The 16,801-nt window shown below is 44.3% G+C and overlaps 1 protein-coding gene across 1 annotated transcript in view; it reads right to left on the bottom strand.

The window, feature by feature from the left end:
• The window catches only part of RNF128 (ring finger protein 128, E3 ubiquitin protein ligase), a 78,270-nt gene that overhangs the window by 59,895 nt on the left and 1,574 nt on the right, over window positions 1-16,801 (bottom strand). The gene's annotated exons all lie outside the window — the stretch shown is intronic.

Here is a 16,801-nt window from a genome sequence, read left to right as displayed (position 1 = left end):
CCCCGTCCTCCCCCTGTGCAATCGGGGCACCTCCTCCCCCCTCCCCCCCGAGTAATCGGCACCCCCAGGAGTAGCCTGTTTCCCTCCCAGCAAAGACACGTGGCCACGTGTGCACCAGCGACTCTCAAGCGTGCCACCACCTTGAGATCCTCTCTGAGACACTGCGGGTGCCGGGTTCGCCGCCTGTTGTACAAACGTGAGTCACCAAAAAGACCCAGAGATTTCAACCGGGAACTCAGAGCATCCTGCCCTGGCGTGGCCCGCCTGAGTCCTTTACCACACAATTGCTCTGTGATTTTTCTGTGGTCAAAAAAAAAAGTGACAAGGGAGAGCTAGTAGAAGTAGAAGAGATGCCTGGAGCCTATCAAAAGGTGCCTTGAGTCTAGAAAGGGCTGAGAAACGCTTATCAACGTTTCTTTGTCCGTGGGGTGCCCCTGTCCCAGCCGCGGTGCCCAGCGCTCCAGTGCAGGCGCCAGCTCCCTCCGTGCTGTTGCAGGCTGTTGCCAGCCACCAGCTTACACCCAGGCTGCTCTGCCGCTAATATTTGCAGAGCACTTTTTAAACTCAAAACACAGCCTCTATGCTATGCCTTATTATTGATAAACCACCGTGTAAATAATGTCCAGTTGCTGTCTATTGTCCTTGTGGTTATTTGTGTTTGATAACACAACCATCACTTGAACCACACACTGTTTCTCCGTCAAATGCCATTTGTTTCTGTTTGGCTAACGGCTCTTAATTTCTTTAATATGCAGCTTGCAAAGTGAATGCATATGCATTTAATGGCTCTCTGCGGTAGGAACATGATTCTTTTTGGCTTCGTCGCTCTACGGCCTCTTTCTGTACATGTGAATACTGTATATAGACTCACAGATGTTAGGGGCTGGAAGGGACCTCACAAGATCATTGGGTCCATGCTTAACTTTAAGCCGCTAAATAGTCCCCTTGAGGAGAACAGGATGGTTTATGTGCTCAAAGTATATAAAAGTTGAGGTATAACTGGCCACTTCCGAGCCCTGCAAAGTGACAGTGGGGCAGGAGCCAGAGGTCTCCTGCTGTGAAGGGAGAAGTTGCCCCTCTGACACTTCCCCCCTCTGCAGCACCCTGTTTCTGCTGACTGCTCCCCCTGCCCCAGGTGCTGTCATCACCTAGGCATTGCCAACCCCATTGCTGTGGCTCTGCCTTGCCCGTTTTTGGAGGGGGAGCTGCTGTCTGGTGTAGGAGAGGGAGAGGGGGAGAAACAAAAGGAGAAGGCGAGGCCCCAACCCACCCATAGCCAGCACCCACTACTGATTTTTATCTGGCCAGATTTTCATGGCTTGGCTTCACGGAGACTATTCAACCGCTGAATATTAAAAAATATGCCCAAGTGCTTACAGGCTTGGGCTTTTTTCCAGTTAAATACAGTTTTGATATGCTGTCAGAAATCCCTGTATCTGCATTCATGAAAATGTATGCAAGACTTTTGCCTGAAAGGGGCTCCATAAACATAAACATTTGGCTGTACTGCCCTAGCTGCAGTTACTTCCACTAATATTATGACTGCAATTAAACAGAAGAGCTCGGAGAAAGAAAAAAGGAAATATTCCCTGCCCGTCCCAGTGTGTTCATGCAGTGCTTTGGAGGTTTCGCTATTTCTCCTGCTAGGGGATGCAGATGTAACACTTGATGTGGCTTTTAACTGTTTTTTAACTGCTTACATTTCAAGTGGATGGTGTCCCCTTAAGGGTTTGTAAAAAGAGATGCGTTCTTTCAGTATGTCTTACTTTTGGACCAATGGACCTCGTGGCATTGCAGCCCCAAGAAATATGTGCAACAATTTTACACCTTGGGCTTGGTTCCTAGAGGAAAATAAATAGCTTCCATGCCAGGACAGAGCTGGGACATGGTGTACCCTTGGAAAGCTGGGCTTATTTGGCCAGTCTAGTATCAAAGGGAAAAAACAACGACTGTGTGTGTATGTCATAAGCTTAATGTTAATATAGTAATAAGAGACTGTTTGCTTTTTGATTATGCTGCAGTTTCTCTTGAGCAGGAAACTATGGACCTTTGAGACATAGCAGTGCAATTTAGAAACATTGCCTATGGCACATGCAATACCTGCTTTTTGGTTCTTTATCACATTCTTCTCACCTGAGGTTGAAGAACTGCTGATTTACCTCTGGCTCTGAGGAACACCAGACTTGGCCTCTGCTGCCTGGTATTTTGGAGGAGCAGGGGAATTTTCCAAAGCACTCCTTGTAAGACAGACCGCTCCTTCCCTAACAAGGTGTTACTGCAGTTTTATGTACAGTGATTCTGAGCACTGACCTATGGGACGTGGGCCAGAACTGGCTTCCCTGAGGTCCCATCTGCAATAAAGGTTTTTAGAGCACTTGACCATCAGGGGCACAGACAGAAGTGATAGTTTTTGCCCAGTCGGGCCACAGAAAGCAGTCTATAGTTGTGACCAAACACAAGTGCACGGCTGCAGACTGCTTCAAAAATGGCCAGTTGGGCAAAAATCTGAACCCTCGTTGTATGAGGGGTCAGATGAGGACGTTTCAAAACAGCATGTTTTGTAACTTCTGTCTGCGCTGTAGGTGGTAAGAAAGCTGGTAATGACTTGTTTGCAGCTGGTTTCTAGAATGAAACTTGGGTGCACTACCCATCCACTGCTCTAATCTGAGGGGTAACCTTACCCCCGGAGTAGAAGAACCGATACCAGTGCCTGACTGTCTGCGTATCTGCTCCTCATTTACACCTGAGGCAGGTCACACTGGTACAAATGTGCCTTGTGTTCACAGCCTTAGGGCAGCTGCTCCCATCTGTGAACAGCAAGTCATTTTTTTAAGGTCCCATTCAGGACCTGCTTCAGCAAAAGGTGAATATGGCTTTACTTTTGTGGGTAGTTTAATTGAACAGCTCAGTGTAAAATTACCCATGCTCATTAGTGTTAAAAGATAAAGGTTAAACAGGTATTCCCCTCCCCGCCCCCCCACCCTTTTGCACAGGTGCAAACGATTGTGCAATGTAGGAGGCAGTGGAAAATCAGGCCCCCATAACCCCATTCCTGCTAAACCCTGGGAGTTTAGTTATCAGCTGCTTTTGTTTCAGGATCAGCCCAAAGCCTGTGTTAAACAAACTGAACCAATTCTTACGCTTTTGAATGGCTTCCTGCTTCTTCAGCTTCATGAAAACCCTTCAGGGAGGGGACAGAGATCTGGTTTGGATCTCATTTTCATGTTTCCAGTTTATGAGAAACTGGAACACCACCTGTGCAAAAGGTAGTGGTGATGGGTAACTGTCTAACCTTAATCTTTTAAACACTGATGGGCATGGGTCATTTTACCGCTGAGCTGCCCCAGTTAAACTACCCACATAAGTAAAACCACTTGTATTCACTCAGCAGTGAGCTGTTGGCACGTGTTCACTGCATATGAATAACCATTTCCAAGGTCCGGCCCACAACCTACAAGCTAATTTGTCTTGTGGGAAGCGTTCTGCCTTGTGCAACCCCGTGCGCTACAGGAGTCCATCTGCATAAAGCAGCTTGGAGAATCAAGGGGCACATCCACACGAGATGCTTAATGCACACTGGACTAATTCTGTGGTGCATTAGCGCAGCTGGCAAAAATCATGCTAATGTGCAGTAGATTACTCCAATAAGCATTAAGCGTCATAAAAAAAGCATTCTTTTGCACTAATGCGCAGTAGTGCTGATTACAGCGCATTAAGTTAGTACCTGTTATTACAGGTACTAAATGTGCCGTAATTATGGTGTATTAATGAATGTGTAGATGCACCCATGGGGTAGCAATCTGAGATACTGCCTTCTACTATCACCTCCCTCAGACACGTAGCAGTAACTCATAACCCTGCCAACAGAACAGTGGTGGTCCCAGGCCTGCAAATGCTTTTTCAGAGTAGCGTAGCAATGGGTAGGCAAGCAGGGCATAAGACTAAGTAGGGTATAAGCACAATATTAAGTACATGAATAATCTCTGTGAAGCCAACCCATGAAATCCTGGCCATACAAAAATCAGTAGTGGATGCTGTGTATGGGTGGGATGGGACCTTGCCTTCTCATCCTGTTTTTCACCCCCCCTGCTCTGCCACACCAGACAGCAGCTCCCCCTCCAACAATGGGCAAGGCAAAGCTATTCATTTCCATCTAGGAACCAAGCCCAAGGTGTAAAATTGTTGCACATTTCTTGGAACTACAATGCCACGAGGTCCGTTGCTCCAGAAGTAAGACATGAAAAAACATGTCTCTTTCTACAAACACTATGAACTTTCCTCAAGGGGACACCATGCACTTGAAATGTAAGCTGTTAAAAAATAGTTAAAAGCCACATCAGGTGCTATATCTGCATCCCCTAACAGTGGTTCTACAATCTCTGTAACAGCAGGAGAAACAGTGAAACCTCCACAGCACTGCATGAACACACTGGGAGAGACAGGGATCATTTCCTTTTTTCTTTATCCAAGTTCTTCCATTTAATTGTGATCATAATATTAATGGAAGTTACTGCAGCTAAGCTGGTACAGCCAGAAGTGATTTTTGTATGTTTATGGAGCCCCTTTCAGGCAAATGTCTTGCGTACATTTTCCCTAATGCAGATACAGTGATTTCTGACAGCAAATCACAATTGTATTTTACTGGAAAAAAGCCCAAGCTTTTAAGCACTTATGCATATTTTTAATATTAAGCACATGAATTGTCTTGGTGAAGCCAAACCATGAAATCCTGGCCATACAACAGTCAGTAGTATGGCACTGACTTCAGTACATTTCATCCAATGAAACTTCTTTCTGTGCATATAGAAAAGTACAGACTATTTGCAAAACAGCCCCTTAAAACCTCAGAGCAGTATAGATGGATCTCCTGGTAAAGTATTTAGCAGCTTGTAATTCAGATGTAATTAAGGGAAAAAAATACAGCCATTTCCAGACTTTTAGACTATTATAATGTAAGGATAGTAGGCAGGGCATGATCAGGAGAACCCTGCAACTAGAAAACAGAAAACATGACTCAGAAACATGATTTCTTTTTAGGCTGACACAGAGTCTTCTGCCGAATGCATGAATATTGTGAGCAATAGTACCCCCTTTTGTGTATATATGAATGTTGGCAACATTGTTCAGTGGTTATGCCCCAAACCAGAACAGCTGCCCAAAATAGCTGCCCCCGACTGGAATAGTTGGCTGAGCATTTTTGGCTGAGACCCACGGTGAGATTAGAAACATTTTGTTACTGAAATGGCAGGAAGTAAAGCAAGGAATGAAGTCCCATTGTGCTTCGAAAGAGCTGAAGCATTTTGCTAAAGATCAAGTCATATTAAAAGCTCACTAAGCAAATCCTTTCATCTTAAACTAAACCAATGTCTTATTCCTCATTGCACAATTGAAGCAGAGCGTGTCATGCAAAATTAAAATTTAGGGGAAAAACCCCATATTCATTCTGAAAATACGCAGGCGGCTGGTCCCTGCTCTGGCAGTTGGTTCCATGTGGGTGCAGGGGTCTGCTCATGAAAATCAGGGAGCTTGTTCCAGGACATGAGTTATAAAAACACAGTTCCAAGCTCTTCCAAAGTGTTGTGGATATTCAACTGTGGGCTTCCCACAAAGATAAAGCCAGGTGTGAACCTTGTTTCTGTATCTATAAGAGAAATGCTCCACAGTGCTGGGGATTTTGATCTGAGGTGTTGGCTTAAGATCAATTCTTCTAAAAATAACGTTTATAGATGTTTTAAAGATAACTCTAACAAAGCAATTGTATGACTAGAGATGGCTGGTGATGACATCTACCTTTTAATAATGTGGTTTGTATCAGTTTTTGTATCAGTTATTTTTGTGCATGAACAAAGCTCCTGTGAAATAAAGAAAGTTGGAAGTGAATTTTTAATGGGAGTTGGATGACTCCAGGGACTGCTATTGGAATATGGACTCTTTCACCAGCTCAGCTTGCTAACAAACTCAGTCATTGCTCATTGGCAACTTTTGCAAAACAAGTCTGTGATGTTAGCCTGGCTCCTTGCTGTTGAAAAATGACCACGAAACACTTAATCCAGATAAACTGAGTGGATGGAGAGTAAACTTCACCCTCTTACCGGTTAGTTTAGGACCGAGACCCAGTGCTGGCACTTGAATTGTCCAGTGGATGTCCTGTAGCTCATGGGTTCCCAAACTGTGGTACGTGTACCCCTGGGGGCATGCAAGACAGCTCTGTGGTGGGGTACATGGCATTGTGTAATGACAGATTTAATTTTCATTATAATAATAATTGGTATTTAAGGGGTTAAAACAACTGGCATGCTGGCACCGGTACGCAGGAAGCTGATAAATCTGGAAGGGGCTATGCAATAAGAAAAAAATGTGGGAATCTCTGCTGTAGCTAATTCCCTCTAGTTATGATTCTAGACACTTCACTAATATTTCCATTTGTTTAGCGCCAATTTTCTCTGCTCAGAGAAAATTTCCTCAAAGATATACATGAATAGAGCATGTGTTTCTAGTGTTTAGGGAACTCAGCCACCAAATAGACACTGCATTTGTGCAGAAAAAGAGGAAATGATATTCACTGATAATATTCAGTTCTGTATGATATGTGTTCACTGGCAGATCCAGGATTTTGTAAAGAGGGGCCGCAGGAGAAGCGGCCAGTTTTGCAGGGGTGGTTGCACCCCCCACTTCCTAATCCCTCTCCCTACCCCTGTTCCCTGGGATAGGGAGACCGTGTCATGGGAGCAGAAGCTGGAGACAAAGTCCCCGAATCAGGTAAACATCTGCCCTACACTTGCTCTGAGCACTCCCTCTCCTCCATACTCAATGTCACCCTCCTTTTCCTATCACTCACCCCCCCTGCCACTATCTCCGGTTGTCCCAATGGTGGTGGGGACAACAGAGCCACTCTTATGCCATTCCAGCCGGCACGCACAGGAAGCCAGGCTCAGCCAGGAACAGCAGCAGTAGTGGGGGCAGTGGCAGATGGGTTCCCATTCCCTTAGCCGGCTCCGTAGAAAGAATGGGGGGGACCAGGCAGGGAGGGGAAACCTGCCCACCACTGCTGCTTTCCCAGGCCAAGCCCAGCTCCCTGTGGTGTGTGGCTGGAGCAGGGCAGGAGCAGTGGTGGAGCTTCCCCTGTGCCCAGGAGAGCTGGACACAGCAGGGTCAGTGGCAGCTGTGGGTGGGGCAGGGAGGGAATGAGGGAAGGGGATGTGGCACTGAACACAAAGTAAGGGAGCGGGGCAAGTCTTAGCTGCTTTGCGGACTCAATAGGAAGTCCCCAGCTGCTGCACCCACAGCGCAGTCTGAAAAGGAGGGGAGATGGTGTCACTGCACCTGCTTTGGATCCACCCCTTTACACACTGGAAGAAATTAGTACTGCTTCAAACAGTCAACAGTTCTGCCCTGCAGTGACCTAACTCAGCGCTCCTCTTATCATTCATAAATAGGCCTAACTGTCTCCTCCAAGACATCTACCTGCATGTGCTTCTGAGCTCCCACACCGTGGCTTCAGTAGCAGTTCGAGTGTAGAGGACAAGTGGAATTAAGGTACTGAAGGACATAATTAGAGCAGTTATGATGGGCTCATCTTTAAAACAATATGCAATTTAATTTAAAAAAATACATACATGTCTAATGTTAGGCACCTACTAGAATCTTATTACATCAACTAAATTCTTTCCTAGAAGATGCCTTAACAGACATTAGTAAAATGCGTCCTCCACTCCATCCTAGAAAAAATCTAGCCAATAAGTTTAAGCTAAATTACCATTAATTCACAACACTAAAGAACAACCTAGAGAAGTTGTGGAATCTCCATCCTTGGAAACTTTCAAGAGCAGGTTAGACAGAGACTTGCCTGGGGGGTTTTAGTCAGGGATGATCCGGCCTTGAGCAGGGGGCTGCACTAGATGACCTTGTGAGGTCCCTTCTAGTCCTATGATCCTACGAGGATAAGTGCTTACCGTATAAGAGCAGTTGATGACATATCTACACAAAGATATTCTAATGCTTTTTCCTTTTACATTTTTGGGTGTTGGTGATTATTTTACATGGTGAAGGGAACATGACTAGTACCTACATAGTAGGAGAGCTGCTGCTGCACGAGTTTGAAGAGGTCAGAAATACACTCAGGATCCCACGATGATGATTACAGAAGTGAAAAGGACACAGCAAAGCAACTCCCAGGAGCTTTCGGAGTCCATGTACCCTACAAACCTGGACATGGACTTCATTATGCTGGTGAAGAATGGAAGGATTTCTGGTCCAGTCTGGAGTTCGTTTGAATTCATCAAATGCATTATGTGACAGATTGAGTCTCTGTAACTTTCCTTTTCCTTTTTTCTTTTATGTCATTGGGAGGCCTTTGCAAAGCATGACTTGCAGTTAAATATAGTGAAGTGCTAGGAATTTTGCCATTGACTATGCTGGGCCAGAATTTCACCCCACCATCCTGAAGCTTTATCTTATTTAAGTAAATATTTAAGCACCTATTTTTTTTCCAATGTGAAAAATGTGCTTGCCAAATTAGAACAGCTCTAATGTCAGGGCAGTCTATTTGAGTGAATTCTTTTTTGATATTTATTTTACGGATTTGGCTATGTCGACATGTGCAAGCCTGCTTATGCTGTTATCAAGCCTCATTATGGATCCTTTTGATGGTTTCATTGCTAGATTCTAAATAAAACCCCAACCTTCAAGGCAGTTCTAAACCCCTCTAAACTTCAGTAAAAGTGACCAAAACAAAAGCCATAAGCAAAGCTGATAAACACAGGAGAGAAACATCCCGGGACAAACACTGCCCTCATTTACAAGCAAAAAAACCTGAGGATTGCCCCTGTCTATACAGACGGAATTTGGTCTAAAGTTGGCCTTGCAAGAATTTCACAGGGAGTTGCAGTCTCTTGTCAACAAAAGCTTTGCCTCCTCAGCTGTGCACTTACTTGATCTGCTTTACCTGACACCACATGATTAACTGACAGGCTGCATTTCCAAGTTTATGCGGTTGCTGGACCCCTACCTGGGTTCCTTTCAGCGAGTTTTGGGGTGAGATCCTGTTGCCAGTAAAGCTTGCATTGTTTTCAGAAACATTTTTGGCAGAAGATCTCAAGGGAAGCCAGGGTACCTCTCTGTTTTGACTGTACTGGAAGAACCGCCGATTCGTTCAGACAATGCGTTTGGAAAGCTCTGGTCAGCCTGACGTACGGTCTCCTGCTGCCAGGAAGTTGCAAGCATGCTTTCTCCCTTCTACAAAAGGTGTGAGCCCAAGTCGTTATCTTCTCCATCTCTTTGTTTGAAAGGAAGCAATCAATAAGAGGACCTGCATGAACATCATGGGGAGATGTTGTTGAATTTAAAGAAACGTAAGTGCTTAGGTTCTGCCAAGCAAGACACCGATTCTAAGGAGCTTTGAGGTGGAAGACAAATATATAAACCCCATTTAATAATGATACTGGAACTCCTCTGAAGGGATAAGACACAATTACATTATCTTCTGTAGTGTTGGCCACTTCTGGCCAGAAGTGCCCTCAATCCATTTTGGCTCTGCACTTTATTGGATCAGGTCCAGGCCCATTGATTCATTGGGGTCTTTATTCAGTGACAGTGGAGTTTCCATTCATGGAAAGTGAATCAGCAGGGTTTACTTCCCTCTTTAGGAGCAAATTGTGCAAGCTTTTGTCTGGTCTGAGGATCTAGCTTTTCCACGTGAGCTCAGAAACTAAGAAACATCAGATGACTGGAGTCTGATATTGTGCTCTAGAGCGGGAAATATTGCACATGCAGACTTTTGGGGAACAGAAGGAATGGTGTTTGGGGAAAAAGCGAATCAAGTACAAAATGTGCTCTCTTTTGGGTTCAATTACTGTACACCTCAGTGCACAAGCTAGCAGGCTGTAGGTTTCAGCTACAGCCAAGGCCAAATTCTGGTTTCGCTGAAGTCAACAGGAAACCCTCTTGCAGATGTCAATACCAGCAAGAGACAAATCACTGATTACATTCAGTGCATGTCAGTGGACATCAGTGGAGGGGGGTGAGAGAGCTCAACGCCAACTCTGGTGTTAAGATTTTTGGATAAATGATTAGGAACTGAAAACAGGACTGTTCATGGGTTTTAAAAATGTAGGTTTAACTCCCTTCTGCTCCCTACTGTGGGTGGATGACAGAGCAAAATCCTGGCCCCACTGAAGTCAGTAGGAGCTTTGCTGCCATCTTCCTAAAGGCAAGAATTTCACCCTTTCCCCTTTGGGAATGCACTGAATGTTGCATGCGTTGTCCCAGGATTTACCATGGAAGCAGGAGGTAAGGAAGGAGCAAGAGGTGGGCTAAAAAATTACGAGGAGGGAGGAAGACTTGGAGAAACATGGAAGGGATGTTTTCCATTGTGGATGTACATTTGCAGCCTTCATATGCACTGACTTAATAAATTACTGAAAAGTAATTTATTACTTTTACTCTTACATAAAAGAGCTGTCAAGTGCAGTTAAAAACATACCCAAATATTCTACATGCCACCCTGGCAAGGAGCTGTGACTGTTTCCAATGGCAAGCGATCGTGTTCTGGAACTGTGCTCAGGCTGCTGCCAATGGAGAAAGGCAGCGGAGCTGAAATGTTTATCGATGGCATCCTGGTCCAAACAAAGGATGTTGTCAGCTGGCTGTGGCTGGCAGCCAGGCCTGAACAGCAATCGCTCTCTTTGATAGCGCGGTGGAGCTGTCTAAATCAAAGACCAGTTTCAGACTAAATGATTTGTTTCATTGCACCCTTTCTTCCTGTCATTTACTGGGGCCTGTTATTTCACAGTGACAGACCCAAGCTGCAAAGTTGGGTCTAGAGCCAGATTTCCCTCAAGGGCAGGGGAGAGGAGACAAAGTGGCAGCCAAAGGTTTTCTTTAAAAAGTTCCTTCTTCTCTCCCTGGATTGTAATACCCTCAAACAACAAACCCTTTTCCTCTGCAATCTTTTCGGACGTTGTGAAGCTGAGCTCTGCAGAGCTGGTTCTTCCCTCACTTAGTCCTGTCAGGTGGGTAAGATAACCTTGAACATAGATGATAGCTCAATATATGCATATTAGTTTTCTCTTCTTTGGGTGCGTAACAGCTCATGCTTGTAATTCCACCCTTAATGGAAACCTCCTTTGTGCCTGTATTTTGATGTTGGCCTGGTGCTGGGAGGTGGGGCTGAGGGGGGTGGCAGGGGCTTGGCCCGGAGTGGCAGGAAGGTCTGGAGGTTGGGCAGCAGGAGGGCTGCCTGCACAGGAACCCCAGCCCCAGCAGCAGGGTGCTGCCCGCACCCTCAGCAATAGTGGCAGTGGCCGGGGAGGGGCTGCAGCTCAGTGATGGCAAAGCCCTTGGTGCACAAACCAGGGCTGCCCAGCCACGCCTCCTTCTCACTGGGCACCATCACCTTGGCCTTGGCCCAGCCCTTGATGCTCTCTGATCCATCATACTGCCTGGCAGTGTCCATCATTGCTGTCGCTGCCCAGGAGTCTTTTTATCCCACTGCCTTGGCTGGCTGGCTTCAATCAGCTCTGTATGGGTGGGGGTGGTGGGCCCTACTGCCCAGATCCCAGGATTAGTTGCCACTGAAATCCCTTGATGGCTCCTGCCCAGCACAAAACACAGGGCAGGGCGCATGTGTGCATGCGTGTGTCACCCACGCTGCCCACCCCAAAGGCCAGCTCTACCTAAACTAACGGTGTTCATTCAAAATCATGATATCACAGTGTAGTTGCTGCTTTAGGAAACTAAAGACGTAATGATAAATGCCATTGTGACAAGGAGTAGGATTTGGGAAGTTTAAGTTCAACATCGTTCTTCTGTTGGATCAATAAACTTGTAAATGCCAGATCTGAACCTAGCTTGCTCTTCTTGCTGTGCCTTGGGAAAGAGGTAGGTTGGGTCCTAGGCTCCAGTCATTTTCTGGACCGCCAGTGGAGAGGCAGATAGTCCGGGTAAGATGAGAAGGCTGCCTGGTCTTCTGGAGCATCTGGGAAGGAGCTCTCACACTCACAGGTTCCGCTTGGCTGGCTGCTTTCCCACATGGCCATACCAACTCTCAAATGGGTTGTATGCTGAGACTCCTTTCTTTCCTTGCAAGGTTCAGCTGTTTTCACTGAGAGAAGGGGAACAAATGAATCCCTGCTATGACTGTTGACATTAGGAAGGATGTTTGGCTCAGTGTTTGTAAAGCTAGCCACAGACTTAATGAAGATGCAGATCCACTGAATGCATACTGTATACTCCAGGAGAGTCAGGTGTTCCTGTACCTGGGTTCAAATTGCAGTTTTTCAAGAACAGACCACAAAAGTTACCTATTACCAGGGTGAAAGTTCAGAAAACCAATAGAGCTTGTTGAAAATATGTTGCAAGACACAAAATATACTGAATATCTGATAAACAATATTGCACAAAAATAGCAGCGACTCTGGAGTGTTTTACACCAGCTTCCAAAACAAAACAGATAAAACCAAGTGCCAGTGGCAGGTATTTAGTTCACAAACTCATAGTGCCAGTGGCAGGCATTTAGTTCACAAACTCATAGCAGATATTGCATCAAAAGCCAAATAAGGGCCTCTCTCAAAAGTATTTCTGAGATAACAAAAGTTAGACTTTGAGACCACAGAGTGCCCTGAAACCAAGTTGAGAGGGCGAGAGAAGCAACACCAGCTTCTTCAAACACAACTGTAGATTAGGTGTCCTGTGTGGACTGACAGAAATGCAACGCTGCCAAATGTATGACACTGCCAAACCTAATTTGCTTTATGAATAATAAAAGCATTAACCACTAAAAGATTTACCTTTCATTGATTGAGGCTCAATGCATTTACCATGGGAAAACATTTCAGAGCACAGCTAATACTACAGCTTAGCCATTATTTTTGAATGGCTTTGTAAGGCAAGCTCTAGTCTCATTTAGTCTGCTCTACAAACTCATGCCTTCCAGCCTCCTATTTCATTTTGAAAATGAAAAGATGTGCAAAAATAATGAAAAGAGAATTACCATGAGAGCTCAGCCCCCTCTGCTGGCCTATGATCATAATACAGGAACAGTGTTGTCCAAGAAGATCTGTTTAGGTAGGCTACATCTCATGGAGCTGTTTTGGAGCAGTGCTAAGAGTTTGCAAACACATTTTCCTCTGAATTACAATGACATGCTTTCCTACAGCAAGCTATTTAAATCCTGCTGGGCTCCCAGTCATGTTGCTTAAAAATCCCTGTAGCATACCTAAGCAATGGCCAAGCCTTCTCTCTTTTGCCTGTAAGGCCAGTCTTTTGCATCAACCACCTTTAGGCAAATTCAGTATGTGCTTACATTCTCTTTAGCACCCACCACACTGGGATTTTTGAAGAGCCTGAAGAAGTCAGATTGTCCAAGGTTTCAAACATGCATTTATAGACCCCCTAGCTCTCAAAATCTCAACTATGCCAACCTCGATGTGTGCAGATATAGGGGAAAAAAAGAACATTTGTACTCCTAAAAACAAATACCTTCACTTGTGGGTAAATATAGAAAACCTCCACAAAGCTTCAGCATGAAGTGCACTTATTACCACTCATTCACAGGCAAACATTTTCAAACCTAGGTTCCTAAATCCATACTAAGGAACCCATAAAAAAAATGAAAGACTGGTTTTTCGAATGGTGACAAGCACCAACAGCTACGGTTAATGTTAATATTATAGCTGCACCAGCAATTCTCAACCAGGGTGCCTCAAGATCCTTTGAAGAGCGATGTGAGGTGTGAGGAAAAGTGAAGTTTGAGGATATAAGATGATAAATGCAGACTCAGGCCTTTCTCTGCCTGGCCAAGCCCCTTCTCCCACTGCCCAGCCTCTCTGTAAGGAGGTAAGCACTGCAATATATGTTAGCTTTGGAAATTAAGTGCCACTCAGTTCACAAAAGTTATGAAGGGGTCAAGTCCAATGGGGGCTGCCATGAGTCCAAACACGTTGAGAACCACTGGTTTAAACAAATTCCAGCACTGAGGAAAAAGAGCACATTATAACATACCCAGAAGGAAAAGCATCTTGGACATTCGGATGATATTAGGAGCTCATCTTCTCCTAGTACTTAACTTTTCTGTGACCACATTTGAAAATAAACTTGATTTTGTTATCTTCCAGCACTACCAGTAAATATATCTGGTTTTAAGATACCATTTGAAGGGAATGGCTTAAAGAAAAATCCTTAGGAAAAGTCATTGCAATAGACCTTAAAGTGTGGTTGCATGTGTGGCGGTGGGGAAGAGAAATCTCTCATGGAATCTGTTATTCACATAGAAGTTGGCTACTTCCTGACACTTCCAAAACATCCTGCTCTTGTTTTAGTGCCAGAAATATGTTAGTGAAACTAGGATCTGCTTCAAACCTCATCCTATTCTAGCTCCTTTCTTGCTCAAATTTCGAACGCTGGTGTTTTGACATCCTTATAAGTTACTGTATCTAAAATTAGAACCTCATCTTAGAAATGGTTCACATGACCCCCCCATTGACCCAAATTGGAATTTCACTCAAAAAGCGTGCTTTTAAGTAAAGTGGGTAAATCTAGTTCTGAGTCTTATTTTAGATGAATTAACCCCATTAGCCACTTGGTGTCTCACTTGTTCCATGAGAAATTCAGTGAAAACCCTCACCCAGTATACTTCTTTTTTCCTCATATGTACATGAGCCAACACTCTCCTATGTACAAAAAAACAAAGTCACATTAGGACCTTTGTACTAACGCCAGCCGGTTATTCCAAATTGTTTAGACAAACTGCTTTCCGTCCATATGTAAAGTAAAATCTTACCCAAAGAATCTTGTCTGCCTATCTGCCTAGTTAACTGACCCTATTTTCACACATTTTGTGAGAGAGGCATTTGAAACTTCATTAGTAAACACTGCTGACCAGAATACCAGAAGACTCAGAGAAAGGTGTAGATATGATAAACATCAGTCCATGGGTTCTCCATGTCATTTGCTTCCAATCACATACATGATTCATCCCCTTCAGTATTACACAATCCATGTTTAGAATGGAAGTTCCTCTGAGCTGTTTCCATGTAGCATGGCATATGTGAAGCACCCAGCACAATATTGATAAATGCATTTATATTGAATCAAACCACAGGTCTGGAGGCTTCTCTTCAAGGATCATAGAAAATTAGGGTTGGAAGGGACTGCAGGAGGTCATCTAGTCAACCCACTGCTCAAAGCAGGACCATCCTGAACTAGATCACCCCAGCCAAAGCTTTGTCAAGCTGGGTCTTAAAAACTTCTGAGGATGGAGATACCACCACCTCTCTGGGTAACCTGCTGCAGTGCTTTTCTACCCTCCTAGTGAGAGAGTTTTTTCTAAGATCTAACTTAGGCTTCCCTTGCTGCAACTTGAGCTGCCGCCAGAGAGAACAGTCCAGCTCCAGCTCCAGCGTCTTTGTAACCAGCCTGCAGGTATTTGAAGGCTGCTATTAAATCCCCGTCTTTTCCACACTAAATAAGCCCAGTTTCCCCAGCCTCTCCTCTGACTGACAGGTCAGATGCAAACTCCGAAGGTGGATTCTCTCCCTACAGTGGTTGTAATCAATACTGAGAATGAAACCACCAGACTTTAGGGATGCATTCTTAGAGGCTGTGGACCATCTCTTTATAAAATATTTTATAATTTGTGTATATTAATAAAAGCGAATGGTACAATCTGAACTGAAAAATTTCCAGCATAGTGCAAACAAAGTGAATGTAGCTTAAAAACAGGTTGCTTTTCACAGGCATCTTAACTATACTTTACTGATGAACATCTGTGCTAACTTGTATATTTTAGGCAGTAGGGCTTAGAGGAACAAGTGCATGGATAAAGACCTAGCAATATGGTATCTTCACAGATCTCCGCTAAAAATAGATTCATGCATAGATTGAGGCTAAAAGGGAGCAATATGATCATCTGTTTTCACCTCCTGCATAACATGGACCAAAGAACCTCAGAGAAGCTGAACATCAGCCATAGCTCACAAAGGCAGCTATTAAAAAAAGAATCCTATCCAAATGGCACATAACATAACTAAGTTGATAAAACTCATGGGATCATTTCTCTCCTTCCATTCATCATAACTAAATACAAAGCGTGTAAAGACCTCCAAAGCAGAACCACACTTTTCTCTCAGTACACTTTCCTTATGATTAATCAGACATTTATAGATCCACCTAATGGCTGTTACAATTACCTAATGATAATTATGTACATCTGTAATTGGCTGAATAACCATGAGCAAAGAGTATCTATTAATGGGTCAATGTCATTCCGTCAGGAAGTCTCAAGTCAGTTTCTAGCAAGTCTGGGGTTGCTTAAACATTTTTAAATGGCTCAAATCAAATTTGCAAGATGGCAGGGTATACAACTGTTGTGGAGGATAGAATTAAAATTCTAAAGGATCTTGATAATTTTGAGAACAGGGTTATGGACAACAAAAATGAAAAAGTCAACAAAGACAAATGTAAGGTGCTACAGCTAGGGAAGTAAAAACCAAAGCTAAATTACAGAATGGGGAGGGGGGTAACTCTTTGCAACAGCACTGCTGAAAAGGATTTGGGGGGGCAGTGGTGACTGTAGGCCACATACTTGCCAAGAGCCAGCCATATGATGCTGTTGAAAGAAAAGCAAGTGCAATTTTGGGTTTCATTAAGAGAAGCACTGTACTCAAGATAATGGAGATAACATACCACTTCATTCGGCCCTCATCAGGGCTCAGCTGCAGTTTTAGACACCATATTTTAAGATGGATATAGGGAAACTGGAGTGGATCTAGGGCAATGAAGGAGGAGATGGAGTTGGAATGCAAGC

The sequence above is a fragment of the Gavialis gangeticus genome, unplaced genomic scaffold (assembly GCF_001723915.1).
Source record: "Gavialis gangeticus isolate Ggan-Ray unplaced genomic scaffold, GavGan_comp1, whole genome shotgun sequence".
NCBI lineage: Eukaryota > Metazoa > Chordata > Crocodylia > Gavialidae > Gavialis > Gavialis gangeticus.
Note: the sequence above shows the minus strand (reverse complement) of the source record. Positions and strands in the feature narration are given on the sequence as shown.